The 13,837-nt window shown below is 39.3% G+C and overlaps 1 protein-coding gene across 1 annotated transcript in view; it reads left to right on the plus strand.

The window, feature by feature from the left end:
• Nucleotides 1-13,837, plus strand: part of GRIP1 (glutamate receptor interacting protein 1) — a 482,353-nt gene that overhangs the window by 241,772 nt on the left and 226,744 nt on the right. The window lies entirely within an intron of this gene.

Here is a 13,837-nt window from a genome sequence, read left to right on the forward strand (position 1 = left end):
TTTCCTCTCCACTAAGGTCTGTTTGTCATGGAGACTCTTTTTATTGAGGCAGTGGGACACTAATGAGGAAAGAATGGTCTTTCCTGTCAGGTAGAATCATGTCTGTGCCATTTATTAGCTGTTTAGCCTGAGATTTTTAACTTCCCTGAGATTCAGTTTTCTCGTCTGTAAAAATGGGGATAATAATATCTGTGACTATGGAAGAAAATTCCCACCTAAAGAAGTTCACACTTTAGAGATAAGCAGATTGATTATTGCAAGATGGTGCAGTAAGTAATGTCATGAGAACATGTATTTGTTGCTGTGTTGATGTTCTGTGTTGAATTGATGCTTTTGAACTGTGGCATTAGAGAAGACTCTTGAGAGTCGCTTGGACTGCAAGGAGATCCAACCAGGCCATCCTAAAGGAGATCAGTCCTGAATATTCATTGGAAGGATTGATGCTGAAGCTGAAACTCCAATACTTTGGCCACCTAATGCAAAGAACTGACTCATTTGAAAAGACCCTGATGCTGGGAAGGATTGAAGGTGGGAGGAGAAGGGGACAACAGAGGATGAGATGGTTAGATGGCATCACCGATTTGATGGACATGAGTTTGGGTAAACTCCAGGAGTTGGTGATGAACAGGGAGGCCTGGCGTGCTGAAGTCCATGGGTCGCAAAGAGTCAGACACGACTGAGAGACTGAACTGAACTGTTGTTGTTCAATCACTCAGTCATATCCAACTCTTTGTGATCCCATGGACTGCAGCACACCAGGCTTCCCTGTCCTTCACTATTGCCCAGAATTTGCTCAAACTCATGTCCATTGAGTCGATGATCTTATCCAACCATCTCATCCTTTGTCACCCTCTTCTCCTCCCACCCTCAATCTTTCCCAGCATCAGGGTCTTTTCCAGTGAGTCAGCTCTTTGCATCAGGTGGCCACTGTATTGGAGCTTCAACTTCTGCATCAGTCCTTCCAATGAATATTCAAGGTTGATTTTCTTTAGTATTGACTGGTTTGATCTCCTTGCAGTCCAAGGGACTCTCAAGAGTCTTCGCCAGCACCACAATTTAAAAGCGTCAATTCACCAGGGCTTCCCTGGTGGCTCAAACGATAAAGAACTGTTGCTGTGGGATCCTTGGTAACCCTGGTCTATCACTCTGCTTCTTCATTCACCAGATGAAAGGGATGTAACCACCCCCTCTTGAAATCAACTAGTCCTGGTGCTTTGTTTACATAATTTTATTCAGTCCTCACAGCAATTCTATGAAATAGGTACTATTTCCATTTGATAGGTGAGGAAACTGAAGCTCAGCGAGAAGGGACTTGTCCAAGACAACATAACTAATATAACATAACTAACATAACTAAGTGGCAGTGCTGTATGAACTACGAAAATTGCTTTATAGTATAATTCTGGTGTATTAAAAATAGGTTTTGTGTTTTTCATGCAAAAGCTATCTCTCGTGTAACACCCTGGTAAGGTTTTGTCTGTGTCATAGCCACCTCTCAAGGTAAAACCAGAGAGTCTCTAAAGTACAGCTTTAAATAATGAAAATCACAGGCTTCCTGGCTTCTGACAGGCATGATAAATCCTGCTTTAATCATGCATTAAAAACATGTCATCTGTTTGATAAGCAGTCATCTGCTATTGCTTGACCTAGCAATGAATTAATAAAGCAAAATATGTGACAACTCAAGGCATATGTATGAAATATGTTATTCCCAAGGCATCTAAATGTGATTCTCACTCCCGACCCTGGGTGGAAAAAGGTGTTGGTTCTAAAATAGTTTATAGCAACACTAGCTCACACCTAGAAACTTTACTTAAATCTGGGAATTTTCAAAATGAAAAACCTATCAAAAAGGGAGCCCAGAGGTAGGTTCTGAAATGAGCCAAAGCTGAAAGAGATGACAGTCTTGGAAAGAATGGCCAATGGGTGCTCATCTGGTTTCCAAAAGTTCTCTGTGAAATTTAGTTTAGGAGTCTGCACCTATCTGCCCAATGACTCTGATGCACAGATCCTCTCCTGAGTCTGAGAACAGAGATTGCAGCCTCCCTACTCTGGAGCCCAGCTATTTGTAGAGGTGGGCTGTAAGAGCCAGAAGGAGAAGAAAGACAGATGCAATCATCTCCATTGCCAACCACACAAGTTATCCCACCATTTCTTCATTGCATTGCTCCATGTCACCTGGTCTAAGATCTATGCTACCCCTCTAGCTGCATGAACACTAATGAAAGGCTTGAAATACTGTAAGCAGCAGGCTCTGAACATGTCTGGAATACTAAAGGAGAAAAGAAAGGGTCCCACTACAGATTCATTTTGAGGTGATAAGCCACTTGTAGGAGCCAGTTCATAATAAATACTCTCTCAGTGAGCATGGTGGCCATAGAGAAGGAGTTTGAGAGAGAAATTCAGCCAAATTTCATCTCCTAAAATGCTTAGAACTTCTTGGCTAAAAGGCATTCTTTCAAGTGATTTGTTTATGTTCTGGAAAAGAAAACTGAATCTCATAAAGTAAACCAAGAATTTATGACAAGGAAGCAGATTTTAAAACTTCTAGAAATGATACATTGTTTTCTCAACTGAAAATTTAGGGACTCTTCAAATATAGTTCCAAGTCCCTACCCTGTATCAGTGGTATATAGTCAACCAGAGTACATCCAGTAGTGACCACTATATGAAAATGCGCCTGTTTTTACACACACAAAAACACTGTAAAAAAAAAAAAAAAAAAAGATGTGAATCGAGTTTGAAAGAATAATATATCATTGTGGTAAAGAGCATGTAAGTTAAAGCTTTATTTCTACCCTTTGCTTCCTGGGAACATGTAGACACCTTATTTCATCTCTCTAAACCTCCGTATCCTCAAATTTTCAGAAGCATTAATTCTACCTATACCTGTGCAATTACATTGTCGTAAGTACTGACAATGTAAACGAAGTACTAAGCACAGTGCTAGGCATGTATATGTATAGCCACATTGCTCAGCAGCAATATAATAGCTATGCCACTTAGAATTCACCATGGAATCTACCATTAGCCTGGCCAATTCTTCCTTAAAACCAGGACTGGACTGCTTTTGTAAAATGAATTTATCTTTTTTTTTTTTGCAATTTTATATATTATTGAGTGGTTGAGATGAAAAAAGATAGATACACATATAAAGGACTTAGGTTTGTGCTGTCACACAGGGAATCCTCAGTAAGTATTCGCCATCATTGTGTATAGGAGTATCAGTATTATTGATATAAACTTCTGGTTGACTCAAGTTTGCTTTTTTCTTCATGTTATTTGTGTCCCTCGTGTACAACCCAGGGCTTCAATCTGAGGTTTGCTTTTCCTTCCCTCTACTTTGTGCTCTGATAGCTTCTGGCTTAATCCATTTTCTCCATTACCACAAAGTCTTATCTCTTGGTGTTTTGATTATTAATGAAAGTAGAATCTCAGTAAAAAAATGTTGCTTTCCCTCAGCATATTAGAATATTCTTTGGAGTATTCATTCTAAGACCACTGCACACATCAGTCCATGAAGGAAGGAGTTGGTGGTCACACGGGGGGTTTTGACAATGCATGGTCCTTGTTCTGCAGTCAGATCAATGACCCTGGGGAAAGAGTCCGTGCTCCAAGCTCCAAACTATCACTCGAGCGTGCTAGATAAAGAGACAGATTTTCAGCTTCTGTATTGGAAACTGAGTCTGGACAGTGGTGGCAATATTTATTTTTCCAGTTTCATTAGGAATTTGTCAGCAGTAGTAGCAGTATCTGATCATTTATTTGTATAAAGTAATTTTCCAGCAGTTGACATTTGTTTCTGTTTACACAATGCTTGGCTAATGGAAAAGAAGAGAAAGAAAGAAAAATACTGAGCCACTAAACCAGGTTGGAAAGTTACCTTAGTTAAAATTTTGTCATGTTCCTGATTGTCAGAGCAGCAGGTGAAGGCTTGAAAGACTATTTTCATGATAATCAAACCTAGACAAGAATGCTCCACTCCACAGACAAATGTGACTCATTCTTAGTCTTCTAATGACACCCAGCATTTAGTCACACACTGGCACAAATTCACATCTCTTAGAATAAAGTCATTCAGATTGCATTTTGCTTCCTCTCATTTTCCCATCAATCTTGGCCCCATTCCAGAAACCACCATACTGAAGATTTCTAAATGTAGAAACATTTGCAGTTATATCGTGTAAAAGAAAAATTCTTGGAGAGACCTGATTTTACAAAAAGCTCCATCTTTTTCTCTGTGGTTTACATTAGAAATGCAAAAAAAGGGCCTAGAGAAGGGGCAAAATAGAGGTGGAGGAGACCAAGATTTGATCCCTGGATCGGGAAGATCCCCTGGAGAAGGACATGGCAACCCACTCCAGTATCCTCACCTGGGAAATCCCATAGACAGAGGAGACTGGCAGGCTACAGTCCATGGCATCACAAAGAATCAGACGTGATTGAGCAACTAACACACACACACAAACACACATCCAGATTATTATTCTAATGCTTAGAACTTACTGAACCTATGTGTATTTCATAATGTTGAGGTATGCAGAATGTCAGCTGGCATAATCTGATGGTCAAGCCAAGGATTTAAAGCAGATAGGCTTCTTCACATATAGAAAGTATAGAAGCTGTACTAAATTTTTAAGTTTTAAATTGGGATCTGATATGGTAATGAAAATGGCATAGAGTCCATTCCTCTAGAAATTTATAGTGATGAGGCCAATCTGTGACTCTTGTTCATCTGTCCTTGCTGGAAACAATTCTAGGAAGAAGGATAGGAGTTATCATTTGTGATTCAGACAGATGAGCAATAGGAACGCCAGAGGCAGGAAATGTGCAATTTCATGCTCATTAATTTCAGAGAGGATTTACAAATTATCCTGGCTCCAGATACGACTCTTCCAAAAACCCCGCAGGCATCATGGAAGAGCACAGTTAGCACAGACCACTCCACAAGGTTAACCAGATGCTGGGGGCCACTGTGATCCTATTTACTCCCAAGTGAAGATCACAGGTCAGGCTCTGTGCTGGAGGCCTTCTTTGCAGATGTAAGGAAGTGACTTTGTGTCTGAAGTAAAAAAAGTTTAAGGAGATAGTGCCTTGGAAAATGGAGCTCCCCTGGTGGTTCAGCAGTAAAGAATCCACCAGCCAAGCAGTTTCGATCCCTGGGTCAGGAAGATCCCCTGGAGAAGGAAATGGCAACCCACTCCAGTATTCTTGCCTGGGAAATCCCATGTAAAGAGGAACCTGATGGGCTACAGGTTGTAGGGTCACAAAGAGTCGGACACGACTTAGTGACTAAACAAGCACCACCGTAGAAGGTTCTTCTTCCATGTCCCTGCTTCAAGGTGGGATATGAGTTTTCATTTTCAGCTGTTCTTTACTAGCTAGGGGGTAGGAACTCAATGCTATTTTCTGTCTCCATTTTAAGGTGTAAATTAACTAATTATTATTATTACAATCAATCAACTTCTCCAGGTAAATCAGCCATGTTAGGACTGTTAAAGAGTTTAAAGTGGATCTGGAGAAGATGAAATTCACTCAAAACCATAGCCTTGGAGCAGTTTTCATTTTCATTTGAGGAATTCATTCCATAAGCAGTTTGATAATTCTGGTATTTGAGGTCTAGGGATAATATTGAAGCCATTTTGCCAGCTTCTTTGTGGGCTGCCAGTGACGCAGTCAGGTAACAGCACAGATGGAGCCTCACTACCTGTGCCTTTGCTGTTGGTCCAATCAATTAAAAGAGATCTTTCCAAACTTCAGCTAGTGGTAAAGAACCCACCTGCCAGTGTAGGAGACTTAAGAGACGCAGGTTCAATCCCTGGTCAGGAAGATCCCATGGAGAAGGAAATGGCAACCCACTCCAGTATTCTTGCCTGAAGAATTTCAAGGACTGTGGAGCCTCGCAGACTACAGTCCATAGGGTCACAAGGAGTCAGACATGACTGAAGCGACTTAGCACAAAATACCAAACTTTAACGTGTGTAGAGATCATCTGGAGATTTCATTAAATGTAGGCTCTGATTGCATAGGTCTGAATGAGGTCTGAGAGTCTCCATTTCTGATAAGCTCCTAGGTAATGCCAATGCCCTCATCTGTGACCCTCATTTTGAGGAACAAGGAGTTGGATAATGGAGCAGTGAAGGAGACAGATGGTCTTATAAGACAGGCCAGTAGCAATACGGGTGTATGGTTGATATTCTTTTTAGCTGTAATATTGAATTCCTGAGATGGTGATGTGACTGTGATTAATATAATTTTAGAGGACATTCTGTCATTGTGAAGAAACCACCAGACATTCGTTTTTAAAATGAATTTGTTCTGTTGAATGACTCTTTTTTTTTAATGTTCAAAATCAAAAGACCTGATCCCCTTTAAGAATATAAAGTACCTAGGTGTAAGGAAACCTGCTGAGTCAAGGATAGACAATGATGCCATTCAGATGCAAAAGAAATGACCAAAGAGAGGAGGAAATAGAAGGTTGGAGAGAGGAAATCATCTCATAATAGGAAAGAGACTGTAATGGAAAAGCACACTACCTTCTGCCTCCTACCTTCAAGCTCAGATCATTCTTGCTCCCTTCGGCTTTAAACCTAGTTGTGTGGATCACTTTATCCCATTAGGGAAGGAAATGAAGTCAATTCATTCTCTAGAATTCATGCCAAAGCAATAGCGCTAAAGCCTATGTAGCACCCAGAATCCTCTGACTGTAGGGAAGATTAAGGGTGTACATTTCATTTGCCCTAGAAAAACAGGGTCATTTTAATCAGGAATTAAGAACTGTTTCAGATTGCAGAAGGATATTTGGCCATATGATTCTGTTTGCATGTCTTTAAATTATGCAGGACCCTGTGCTTGTAGTTACACCTTATTTTGATAAGTAGAGAAAGACAGAATTAAGTTCTATGATCAAAACCTTGTGACAGCCAGCCCTCAGGAAATCTTGCTTAAATTTTAGAGTAAGCCATCAAACCAGCAAGGCAGCAAACTGAACTAGAGGTCTGATGTCAAAAAGAGAGAAATATATTATCTCTGGCTGCTTTTTGGCTCCATTGTCAATCTCGGTTTCTACTACAAAACTGACAATGGAGCCAAAAAACAACCAGAGATGAAGTGCAAATAAATAAATGCAGCTCTGTGCAATGTACTCCCATTTTATAACAAGGATGAGCTGCACTGTCTTAGGGCCACAGTTTATCAACTGTTTTCAAGAGTAAAGACGCTTCTTTGTCACGAATATATGTTGAATTTTATCAAATGCTTTTTCTGAATCTTTTGTGATAGTAGTTCTCTTTATCTCCTTCATTCTGTGAAATTTTCTAAATTGCAGTAACTGATTTCCAAATGTTAACAATGTTAACAATGTATGCCTATTTAATATAACCCAATTGAACGTGATGAATTATTTCTTTAAAAAATTTTTTTGTAGATTTGTGTGTGTGTATGTGTTAGTCACTCAGACATATCTGACCCTTTGTGATCCCCTGGACTATAGCCCACCAGGCTCCTCTGTCCATGGGATTCTCCAGGCAAGAATACTGGAGTGCGTTGCCATTCCCTTCTCCCAGGAATCTTCCCAACCCAGGCATCGAACCCAGGTCTCCTGCATTAGCAGGCAGATTCTTTGCTATCTGAGGCACCAGGCAAATTTTTAAAATATGTTTTGTTAGCTTTTTATTTTTTTGTCCTGTTTTAGATGCATGGCGCTGTAATTTTTCTTCCTTATACTATTTTATCTTTTCTATCAAGACCATGTTGATTAAACTTTAAAAAAGAGAAAGAGAGAAACAGCCAACCTGTAATATATTCCTGCTGGGCTGGTGTAAGATGTTCACAGAACCCCAATACTGAAAAGATTATGGTTCCACACCACACAAAACTTCCAGGTTAATTGGCAATTTACATTGCTTGTTTCTTGATTTTTCTGATTGCAAAATTCTGCATTAATTCATCACAGTGTAGCTTCCTTTCTCCTCCTGTTCCCACCTCCACCAGTACTGTAAGCCCTTGCCTATTTCTCTCCTCAGCTAATGAAGCACATGCTCCAGTCTCAATCCTGGGAAGTAATAAGGATTCCTCCCTCACGATTCTACTTAAAGTCTCATTGTCTTATATCCACTTTCTTAGTTTGCACATGTACTGTGCTTAGTCGCTCAGTTGTATTCAACTCCTTGAGACCCCATGGACTGTAGCCCACCAGGCTCCTCTGTCCATAGCGATTCTCCAGGCAAGAATACTGGAGTGGATTGCCATGCCCTCTTCCAGGGGATATTCCCAACCCAGGGATCGAACCCAGGTCTCCCACATTGCAGGCGGATTTTTTACTGTCTGAGCTACCAAGGAAGCCCAAGAATACTGGAGTGGGTACCCTATCCCTTTTCCAGGGGAACTTCCTGACCCAGGAATCAAACCGAGGTCTCCTGCATTGCAGGAAGATTCTTTATCTGCCGAGCTACCCGGGAAGCCCTTGCACATAGTAGGCACTAAAATTTGTGAAATGTAATCGAGTTCTATGGACACACTATTTCCTTCACAGTGGAAGTCATGTTGTTCAATCACGGAAAACAGTTTTCTCCCCTGCTCTTAACAATGTACGTGCACATTGTGGCATGAGCTGGCTGTCTCCCTGCTGCTAGGAAATGGTCATAATGTGTAATTGCACAAAATGCCTCTTTTTTTTTCCTAATCAAGAAGTTGAGGGATCTGCTGGCTTAGCAGGTGCCTCGATTGTGTGTAATTAGTTGTTAGAAATTGTTTAGCATAGGCTGATTAGTCTCAGCCAAAGGAAATTAATTTTTTTTCCAACAAAGCCCTGAACACAGCTAGAGATTCTTGAAACCGTAGTCATATCTGTTTCCTCTGGGAAGAAGCCCAGACTCAGAATGGGAGAGGTAGAAGATGGAGACAAGGACTAGCCTGATTACACACGGGTGATATTTGATGCTAGGCAACCTTTCAAGGTTACAAGAACATGAGGGGACATGAGTCCATCCCTCAAGATGGGATTCTCCCAGCTCCAACCTGAGCTTTGGTCATGATGCAGAATGAAGCCCTGCTTCTTGGGTGCCTGCTGTTTGCTTGCCAAGTTTGTAAATACCAGCTTCACTTGGAACATGTAATCAAAACAAATGATCTGTGTTTGCCCCTCCTGTGTTTAGTACATAAGGAGACTGGTCGAATTAGGAGGAATGGGAGGGACAGATGGTCCTCCCATTGTTCAACTTCTGTTTTAAGTATATGCTTAATTAAGCCCTTTCTGTTTCTGTCGCAGTGTCCATTCTCCATTTAATGGAGGGCATTTTTCCTAGCCTCTTGGGGTGTCACCATAAAGGGGACCCATGCTCTTTCTTGTTATGACCAGTGACAGTGGGCAGCCATCATATGTGACGGTGATTATCTAGCTGCTATGATGTCATTTTAAAAGGCCGACAGTTCTGATTCCCTGTGATGCCCTTGATGATTACTTGCCACGTTGGCTCACTTGCAGAATGCCTCCTTTGTCCTGTAGCGACTTTCCATAAGGATCCCTTGTTAATAACCGTAAAGTCAAGGTGGGGAGTCTGGTATAAAAACTGGAATTCTTTTGTTTAAAGGCATTATGTTAAAGGTTACTCAATAAACCTTCTGTAGTCTGAATGGAAATTAAAGGAAATATATTTCAATATTATTTATATAAATAGTCACAAATTTTGAACATGCAATAAGGCAATACTTAATAACTAGTAGATGGTGATATGGCTTTAAAACGAATAGGTGTAAATCTAGAAAAAGAAATCAGAGCGAGGAGGGAGGTTAGTTAATAACAAGTGTTTGACTTTCTTCAGGTTGCTTGTTTACAATAAATGCTCTAATTTGAAAAGTTAAACACAAGTTACTTGTCTATCAGCAAATGTTTAATGAATGCATACTATGGGATGCGCACTGTCCTAGAAGTATCTATAGATTGACTCCTTTTTTGTTATTTCACCTATTTTTTAGTTCACTTATGGAATTAGTTGGAACTTGAAAGCCTATTTAGTATCTTCCTGATAAACGAGAAGTATTAACATAGATCTTGTAATTAACTGAAACTTTTGAGCCCTTTACTGAGCAACAGTGAATTAATTGTATTGGCATTTATTTTATTTTTTACATTTTAAATGGAAATATAGTTGATTTACAGTGTTGCTCTAATTTCTGTTGTACAGCCAAGTGACTCATTTATAAACATATGAACATTCTTATTTTATATTCTTTTCCATTATGGTTTATCCCAGGAGACTGGATATAGTTCCCTGTGCTATACAGTAAGATCTTATTGTTTATCCGTTCTAAATGTAATAACCCCAAACTCCCAGTCCGTCTCTCCATTCCCCCGCATTGGCAACCACAAGTCTGTGAGTCTACTTCTGTTTTGTAGATAGGCTCATTTGTGTCCTATCTTAGATTCCACAAAGGTGATATCAGATTACATTTATCTTTGTTTGACTTCACTCTGTATGAAAATTTCCAGGTCCATCCTCATCTCTGCAAATGGCACTATTTCTTTTCTTTTTATGGCCGAGTAATATTCCATTGTATTTGGTTTGTGCAAAAGTAATTGCGGTTTTGCATTGTTGAACTTTGCTGTTTGATACAATCCATTCTTAAATGTGGTTATATTATACATCCTTTTAATGTGCACTTCTTGCTTATGTTTTTGTGCTAATGACTTATTTAACCATGGAAATGATGTTAGACAAAAAAAATTTTTTTCTCTTATCTTGTACAACAACAACAAACCATTTCTTGATTGAATTGTGACATGCAATGAAAAATGGATTTTACAGAACAACTGGCAATGATTAGCTCAATGGATGGACCAAGAAGAAGCACTTCTGAAAGCCAAACTTGCACCAAAAAAAAGGTCATGGTCACTATTCGGTGATCTGCTGCCAGTCTGATCCACTGCAGCGTTCTGAATCCCGGCAGAACCATTACATCTGAGAAGTATACTCAGCAAATCAGTTAGATGCACCAAAAACTGCAATGCCTGCAGCCAGAATTGGTTAACAGAATGGGCCCAATTCTTCTCCACTATAGTGCCCAACTGCACGTCACGCAAGCAACCCTTCAAAAGTTGAGCAAATTAGTCTACGATGGTTCACCTATTTGACTATATTCACCTGACCTCTTGGCAACTGACTACCACTTCTTCTAGCATCTTGACAGCATTTGGCAGGGAAAATGCTTCCACAGCCAGCAAGAGGCAGAAAATGCTTTCCAAGAGTTCTGGAATGCCAGGACACCGATTTTTACACTATAAGAATAGGCAAACTTATTTCTCTTCAGCAAAAATGTTTTGATTGTAATGGTTCCTATTTTGATTAATAAATATGTGTTCGAACCTAGTACTAATGATTTAAAATTCACAGTCTGAAGCCACAATTACATTTGTACCAACCTAATATTACGGAGGCATCAGCCACTGATTCATTCAATGTCTTCCCTCCATTTCTATTTTCAAAGTTTGAGTCAAGATTTGACTTGGAATAAATCACATCAAGAGAACTGATGCCCATTCTCTGATGGGTAGGTTTTTATAAAAGACCTATGCTACCTCCTAGGGGTTTAAATTCAACAGATGTTCCTAGGAAAAGTTTCTTTAAAAATAAATGTTAAAAGGTGCCATGCTGCTCTGTTGCTGTGCTCACCTTAGCTCTCCTGATGAAGGTTGCCAAGATTCTGCCTCATTAGGAATTATTGCCTTCATCCTGACTGACTTCAGAAACCTATTCTTAGATAATATCGAACTTGTTTTGGTCTGATCCTTCAACCAATGCAAATTTTGGCTTCTGGGTAATTGTTTACTTCCATCTGCGCTCAGTAAGGACAGTCTTAACACGAGTGCGGTCAGGGGCTGGGGAATGGATTCGCAGAGGCTGGCCAGGTGGCCATCTATAATTCAGTTTCAACCTTTTAAGGATGTACATAACTAGACTATTTCAGCTCTAAATCAAGGAAATGGTTCTCCAATATAAGTAAGAAAACAGTTTTGCCAGGGTTGACTACTTCTATGATGCAAACTAGGTAAATTTCTAAAGACATGGTTCCTTAAAATAGAGCATCAAATACAAAGCACCCCAGAGTCTCCTGGTCAGATCTCTTACCGCCCTGTAAGAAAATCCAACACTGGATTCAACTCAAGACTTTAATTGGCTAGAGTCTAGACAAATTGAAAACTTGAGAAAGCCTTTAGGCTTCCAAGATGCTGTCCCTGAAACTGATTGCTGTGATCTGTATCTCCTGACTCAGTGCTCTGTAATCAAATACATGGTTTCAAAGCTTTAGATAATAAAAAGAAATACATTTTTAAGTTGGTTTTATAAAGAATCCAGGTTTTAGCATATAGTAAGTTTGGTTAAGCATATGGCCTGGTTATTAAATCAATATTGTGAGAAAAGAGTTCAGATACTCAGGTGGGCATGGAATGGCAAAGACTTTTGTAATATAAGGCAGGCATTTTGTTTTGTGGTTTGTGTTTATCCTCAAAATCGCACTTACAAAGAGAAGAGTCAGAGACCTAGGATATTGCTTCATAAGTAAAAGTGATACTGTTGATTGTACTGGTATCTGAACGTTGGTAGTTTGTCTTTATGGTTGGAAGAATATAAAGAATTGTGTGACAAATGGAATATAAACATGAAACAGCATGACTGCCATTTTTTAAGTTAATTGCAGCTTACAGTAGTGTTAATCTTTCCTTTTTGTCATTGCTTACAAAGACCTTATTAGTTTTATGAAGAAATCATGAATCATTTCAACCAGAAGTACATCCTAAAGAGGAATTGAGTTCCTCAATTTTGCAACATGAACTATAGTTGGGAGAGTTAATGTTTTCAGATGATAAAAGCTTGTTGCTGAATTAAATCCTTGTTATATTTAATAGTTTGCATATCTAATATAATGATATTTTTAATCCTTTAATGATTTCTTGTTACAACAACAACAAAGCAACCCGATAGTATGGCCAGAAGTAACCTTTGGGTCATCTAGCTTGAGTAGAGCTACTAGGCAATTATTGTACATTATATCTGCTCAGGCTGTGTACATTCTGTGCTTGAAAATGTTTAATGTCACTCAGACATCTCTTTTACTCTATACAAATGTCCTATGCCGACTAAAAAGAATATTTCCTTTCTATTTCACCCTAATATTTGCCATCCTGAATCATTATTCCTATATTCCAAGTCAGACTAAATCTCTTCCTAGATTAAACAAAATCATTTTACTGAGAATTTGATGGATCCATCACTTGTATGGTTTTTTCACCTAGTGTTTTGCTCATTCAGCTTCTTGACTAACTGTCACAGATCCACTGAGCTTTAGTCCTTCTGTCTCTTCAGTTGCTCTTTCTCTGGTTCTCCAAGTTATTTTCGTCTCTTTCTAAGAGGGCAAACCAGCTCATTGCAATATGTGTCTTCTTTTCCCAAACCATCTTTCCCTCTCTATTCTTAACCTAGCTTCTGTGGTCTTACCCTGAATGTCCCTTTCCCTTTATTTTCCACTCGATGCCCATTCATACTTTCAGTAGGAACCCACTAATTATTCTGTGTGTCTTTATTCCCCTGCAATACTAATATTCTGTCATCTGCTTCTCTGAAATATAATATTTCTTTTCCTTTCCTTTGTTCTACTAGCTTATTCTTAGTGCCCATTGAGCCATTTTATTCCTTCCTTGTCTTCCTGTTACTGATATTCATGCATATTTATTTATCAATGAATATAGGTGACAGGCAAATTATCTGTGTACTCTTTTTACAAACTTCTTACCATTCTATGCCTTCATGTGCATTATTGCTTTATCCTGGCAATCCTCAGA

Source organism: Budorcas taxicolor, chromosome 5, assembly GCF_023091745.1.
Source record: "Budorcas taxicolor isolate Tak-1 chromosome 5, Takin1.1, whole genome shotgun sequence".
Lineage (NCBI taxonomy): Eukaryota > Metazoa > Chordata > Mammalia > Artiodactyla > Bovidae > Budorcas > Budorcas taxicolor.